This window comes from Cebus imitator, unplaced genomic scaffold (genome assembly GCF_001604975.1).
Source record: "Cebus imitator isolate Cc_AM_T3 unplaced genomic scaffold, Cebus_imitator-1.0 Scaffold20, whole genome shotgun sequence".
NCBI classification, from domain to species: domain Eukaryota; kingdom Metazoa; phylum Chordata; class Mammalia; order Primates; family Cebidae; genus Cebus; species Cebus imitator.
In genome coordinates this window covers 2,300,308-2,307,365 of record NW_016107335.1, presented here as the reverse complement: position 1 = coordinate 2,307,365, position 7,058 = coordinate 2,300,308, and the positions used below count along the sequence as shown (strand labels likewise).

The window sequence follows — 7,058 nt, the reverse complement described above, 5'->3', positions numbered from 1 at the left end:
AAAAAAAAAAAAAAAAAAAAAGAACTAATAAATTCAATAAAACTGCAGGATAGATAAATCAACATCCACTAATAAATTATCTAAAAAGGAAATTAGTTAAACAATCTCATTTACAATAGCACAAAAAAAGAATAAATTACCTAAGAATAAACTTACCATAAAACATTGATGAAAGAAATTAAAGGCTGGATTTGGAGGAAAAATGGCAGATGGGAGGCAGGACTAGATTGCAGCTGCCACTCGGACAGACAGCGGACGGTCCACATCACAGGACTCTGTGCAGAGTATGAGCCCTGCGTGGTAGACCTGCTGTGGCTACATCCAGAAGAGAGGTAACAATCACTATAGCTCAGCTAGCGGGAAGCCACATCCTTATGAATAAGGGGGAGAGTACTACATCTGTGGAACACCCTGTGGGACAAAAGAGTCTAAACAGCAACCTTGAGCCGTAGGCCTTCCCTACCCAAATGACATAGCCTACCCAAATGAGAAGGAACCAGAAAAACAATTCTGGTAATACGATAAAACAAGGTTCTTTAACACCTCAAAAAAAAAAATCACACTGGCTAGCCAGCAACAGATCCAATTCAAGAAGAAATCCCTGATTTACCTGAAAAAGAATTCAGAAGATCAGTTATTAAGCTAATCAAAAAGGTACCAGAGAAAGGTAAAGTTCAATTTAAGAAAGTCAAAAAAACGATACAAGAAATGAAGAAAGAAATCTTCAGTGAAATAGCATAACTAAAAAACAATCAAAACTTCAGAAAATAAAGGACACACTTAGAGAAATGCAAAATTTTCTGGAAGGTCTCAGCAACAGAATTGAACAAGCAAAAGAAAGAACTTCAGACCTCGAAGACAAGCTTTTTGAATTAACCCAAGCCAACACAGGCAAAGAAAAAAGAATAAGAATGAATTAAGACAAAGAAAATAAGAAAAAAATGAACGCCTCCAATAAGTTTGGGATTATCTTAAGTGACCAAACCTAAGAATAACTGCCATTTCTGAGGAAGAAGAGAAATATAAAAGTTTGGAAAACATATTTGGGGGAATAATCAAGGAAAACTTCCCTGGCTTTGCTAGAGACCTAGACATCCAAATACTAGAAGCTCAAAGAATACATGGGGAATTAATCACAAAAAGATCATCTCCTAGGCACACTGTTATCACGTTATTTAAAGTTGAGATGAAGGAAAGAATCTTAAGAGCTGTGAGGCAAAAGCACCAGGTAACCTACAAAGAAAAACCTATCAGATTAACAGCAGATTTCTCAGCAGAAACCCTACAAGCTAGAAGGGATTGGGGCCCTGTCTTTAGCCTCCTTAAACAAAACAATTATCAGCCAAGAATTTGGATCCAGTAAAACTATGCTTCATAAATGAAGGAAAGATACAGTCTTTTTCAGACAAACAAATGCTGAATCTGCCAAGTTAGCAGGTGTAGCTATTCTTATACCAGACAAAACAGACTGTAAAGCAAGAGCAGTTAAAAAAGACAAAAAGGGACATTATGTAATGATAAAAGGTCTTGTCCAACAGGAAAGTATCACAACCATAAATACATATGCACCTAACCCTGGAGCTCCCAAATCTACAAAACAATTACTACTAGACCTAAGAAATGAGATAGAGAGCAATACAATAATAGTAGGGGACTTCAATACTCCACTGACAGCACTAAACAGGTCATCAAGGCAGAAAGTCAGCAAAGAAACAATGGATTTAAACTATATTGTGGAACAAATGGACTTAACAGATATTTACAGAACATTCCACCCAATTACTGCAGAATATACATTCTATTCATCAGCGCATGGAACTTTCTCCAAGATAGACCATATGATAGGCCACAAAACAAGTCTTAATAAATTTAAGAAAATTGAAATTATACCAAGTACTCTCCCTGACCATAGTGGCATAAAACTAGAAATTAACTCCAAAAAGAACCTTCAAAACCATGCAAATACATGGAAATTAAATAACCTGCTCCTGAATGACCATTGGGTCAACAATGAAATCAAGATGAAAACTTAAAAATTCTTCAAACCGAACAATAATAGTGACACAACCTATCAAAACCTGTGGAATACCGCAAAGGTGGTGTAAAAAGGAAAGTTCATAGCCCTAAATGCTTACATGAAAAAGTCTGAAAGAGCACAGACAATCTAAGGTCACACCTCAAGGAACTGGAGAAACAAGAAAAACCAAACCCAAACCCAGCAGAAGAAAGGAAATAACCAAGATCAGAGAAGAACTAAATGAAATTGAAACAAACAAACAAAAATACAAAAGATAAATGAAACAAAAAGCTGGTTCTTTGAAAAGATAAATAAAATGCATAGACCATTAGCAAGAATACCCACAGAAAAAAAGAGAGGAAATCCAAATAAGCTCAATTAGAAACAAAACAGGAGATACTACAACCGACACCACAGAAATGCAAAAAATCATTCAAGGCTATTATGAACACCTTAGGCACATAAACTAGAAAACCAAGAGGAGATGAATAAATTCCTGGAAAGATATACACTCCTAGCTTAAATCAGGAAGAATTAGATATCCCAAATAGATCAATAACAAGCAGCAAGATTGAAATGGTAATTAAAAAATTACCAGACAGATTCACAGCTGAATTCTATCAGACAATTAAAGAAGAATTGGTACCAATTCTATTCCACAAGATAGAGAAGGAGGGAATCCTTCCTAAATCATTCTATGAAGCCAGTATCATCCTAATACCAAAACCAGGAAAGGATATAACCAAAAAAGAAAACTTCAGACCAATATCCCTGCTAAACATAGATTCTAAAATTCTTAACAAAATACTAGTTAACCGAATCCAAAAACATATCAAAAAGATATGATGTTGGATGTAGGCATGGTTTAACATACGCAAGTCAATAAATGTGGTACATCACATAAACAGAATTAAAAACAAAAATTACATGATCATCTCATGATCTGTGTCAAAAAACACAGAAAAAGCATTTGACAAAATCCAGCATCCCTTTGTAATTAAAGCCCTTAGCAAGATCAACACACAAGGGACATATCTCTATGTAATAAAAGCCATCTATGACAAACCCACATCCAACATAATACTGAATGGGGAAAAGTTGAAAGCATTCCCTCTCAGAACCAGAACAAGACAGGGATGCCGACTCTCATCACTTCTATTCAACATAGTACTGGAAGACCTAGCCAGAACAATCAAACAGGAGAAAGAAATAAAGGGCATCCAAATCAGTAAAGGGGAAATCAAACTGTTGCTGTTTACTGATGACATGACTGTATGCCTAGAAAACCCTAATGACTCCTCCAGGTAGCTCCTATAACTGATTAATGAATTCAGCAAAGTTTCAGGATACTAAATTAATATGCACAAATCAGTAGCTCTCCTATACATCAACAGCGACCAAGCAGAGAATCAAATCAAGAACTCAACCCCTTTTACAATAGCTGCAAAATAAATAAATAAAACACTTGGGAATATACCTAACCAAGAAGGTGAAAGTCCTCTACAAGGAAAACTACAAAACACTGCTGAAAGAAATCATAGACGACACAAACAAATGGAAACACATCCCATGTTCATGGAAGGGTAGAATCAATATTGTGGAAAATGACCATACTGCCAAAAGCAATCTACAAATTCCAAACAATTCCCATCCAAATACTACCATCATTCTTCACAGAACTAGTAAAAACAATCCTAAAATTCACTGGAACCAAAAAAGAGCCCACATAGCCAAAGCAAGTCTGAGCAAAAAGAACAAATCTGGAGGCATCACATTACCTGATTTCAAACTATACTATAAGGCCATAGTCACTAAAAAGCATGGTACTGATATATAACAGGCACAAAGAACAATGGAACAGAGTAGAGAACCCAGAAATAAACCCAAATAAAGCCAAATGATCTTCAACAAAGCAAACAAAAACATAAAGTGGGGAAAAGACACCCTACTCAACAAATGGTACTAAGTAAATTGGCAAGCCACATGTAGAAGAACAAAACTGGATCCTCATCTCTCACCTTACATAAAAATCAACTCAAGATGGATCAAGGATTTAAATCTAAGATCTGAAACTATAAAAATTCTAGAAGATAACATCAGAAAAACCCTTCTAGATATTGGCTTAGGAAAGGATTTCATGACTAAGAATCCAAAAACAAATGCAATAAAAGCAAAGATAAAAAGCTGAGACTTAATTAAACTAAAGGGCTTTTGCAAGGCAAAAGGAACAGTCAGCAGAGTAAACAGACAATCTATAGAGTGGAAGAAAATCTTGACAATCTATACATCTGACAAAGGACTGGTATCCAGAACCTACAATGAACTCAAACAAATTAGCAAGAGAAAAACGAACAATCCCATCAAAATTGGTCTAAGGACATAAACAGACAATTCTAAAAAGAAGATATACAAATAGCCAACAAACCTATGAAAAAATGCTCAACATCACTAATTATCAGGGAAAAGCAAATCAAAACCACAATGCGATACCACCTTACTCCTGCAAGAATGATCATAATCAAAAACTCAAAAAATAATAGAGGTTGGCATGGATGCAGTGAAAAGGGAACACTTCTGCACTGCTGGTAGAAATGTAAACTAGTAAAATCACCATGGAAAACAGCGTGGAGAATCATTAAAGAACTAAAAGTAGATCTACCATTTGATCCAGCAATACCATTACTGGGTATCTTCCCAGAGGAAAAGAAGTCATTATACAAAAAAGATACTTGCACATCCATGTTTATAGCAGCACAATTTGCAATTGAAAAATGTGGAACCAATCCAAATGTCCATCAATAAACAAGTGGATAAAGAAACTGTGATATATATACATAATAGAATACTATTCAGCCATAAAAAGGAATAAATTAATGACATTTGCAGCAACCTGGGTGGGACTGGAGGCTATTATTCTAAGCGAAGTAACTCAGGAACGGAAAACCAAACATCACATGTTCTCACTCATAAGTGGGAGATAAGCTATGAGGATGCAAAGGCATAAGAATGACACAATGGACTTTGGGGACTGCTTGGATGATGGGTGCACCAAAATCTCACAAATCACCACTAAAGAACTTACTCATGTAACCAAATACTACCTGTTCCCCAAAACCCTATGGAAATAAAAAATTTTTAAAAAATAAAAGAAATGAAAGGCACAGAGAAATGGAAAGACACCCTATGTTCATGGATTGGAAGACTTAATATTGTCAAAATATCCAGACTACCTAAGGAATTTACCGATTCAATGCAATCCCTATCAAAATCCCAATGGTATTTTTATTTTCTGAGATGGTGTCTCACTCTGTCACACAGGCTGGAGTGCAGTGGCGTGATCTCAGCTCACTGCAACTTCTGCCTCCCGGGTTCAAGCGATTCTCCTGCCTCAGCCTCCTGAGCAGCTGGGATTACAGGCATGCGCCACCACACCCGGCTAATTTTTGTATTTTTAGTAAAGACGGAGTTTCACCATGTTAGCCAGGCTGGTCTCAAACTGCTGACCTCAGGCAATCCGCCCACCGCAGCTTAGCAAAGTGCTGAGACTATAGGCATGAGCCACTATGCCTGGCCCCCAATGCCACTTTTTTACAGAAATAAAAAAAAAAAATTCTAAAACTCTTATGGACTGACAAATGACCTCAAATAGCCAAATTAACCTTGAGAAAGAACAAAGTTGGAGGCATCACACCTCCTGATTTCAAAATATATTATTACACAAAGCTACTGTTATCAAAATAGTATGGTACTGACATAAAGACAGATATATGGAACAATGGAACAGAATAGAGAGGCCAGAAATAAATCAATTTATGTACAGTCACCTGATCTTACACAAGGCTGCAAATAATACACAATGGGGAAAGAAAAGTATCCTCAACAAATTGTGTTAGGAAAACTAGATATTCACATTCAAAAGAATGCAGACTTCTCTAACACCATACACAAAAATCAACTTACAAAGGATTAAAGACTTAAACGTAAAACCTGAAATTATAAAACTCTCAGAGAAAACACAGATGGAAACCTTCACAACATTGGTCTTGGCAATGATTTCACAGATACAACATCAACAGTGTAGGCAATAAAAACAAAAATATAAGTGAGACAACATAAAACAGCTTCTGTACAGCAAAGTAGACAATCAACACAGTGATGGAAATGAGAGAAAATATCTACAAACTTTATATCTGAAAAGGGGTTAATATCCAAAATACATAAGAAACTCCCACAGCGCAAAAGTAAAAACAACTAATTACTTGATTAAAAAAATAGGTAAGGACTTGACTAGACATTTCTCTAAAGACATACAAAAAACCAACATGTATATGAAAAAATGTTCAGTGTCACCAATTATCAGGGCAATGTAAATCAAAACCACAATGAGATATCACCTCACACCTGTTAGAATGGCTATGACAAAAAGGACAAGTGTTGACAAGGATTAGAGAAATCGGAACCCTCGCACACTGTTGGTGAGAATAGAAAATGACACAGCTGCTATGGAAAATATGTGGGTTTCTGAAAAAATGTAAAACAGAACTACAATATGATTTAGCAATCTCACTTCTGAGTATTTATCCTAAAGAATCACCATCGCAATCTCAAAGAGATATTAGCACTCCTATATCCACTGAAGCAATATGCACAATAGCAAAGATGCAGAAGCAACCTAAATTTCTATCAATAGATGGATAATGAAAATGTGGTATACAATGGGATACTATTCAGCTTTAAAAAAATTTCAAAAACGGACATTCAGCTGGGCATGGTGGCTCACGTCTATAATCCCAGCACTTTGGGAGGCCAAGGCAGGAGAATCACTTAAGCTCAGGAGTTCAGAGATCAGCCTGGGCATCATAGTGAGACCTCATCTCTACAAAAAAATAAAAAATTAGCCAGGCATGGTGGTGGGTGCCTGTAGTCCCAGCTACTTGGGAGGCTGAGGTAGGAGGATCATTTGAGCCTAGGAGATCAAAGCTGCAGTCACCACATTCTAGCCTGGGCAAGACAGCAAGATTCCATCTCAAGGGGAAAAAAA

General features: G+C 36.4%; 1 protein-coding gene across 3 annotated transcripts in view; it reads right to left on the bottom strand.

Annotated features, from left to right (window-relative positions):
- Positions 1-7,058, bottom strand: part of LMBR1 (limb development membrane protein 1) — a 202,636-nt gene that overhangs the window by 183,355 nt on the left and 12,223 nt on the right. The window lies entirely within an intron of this gene.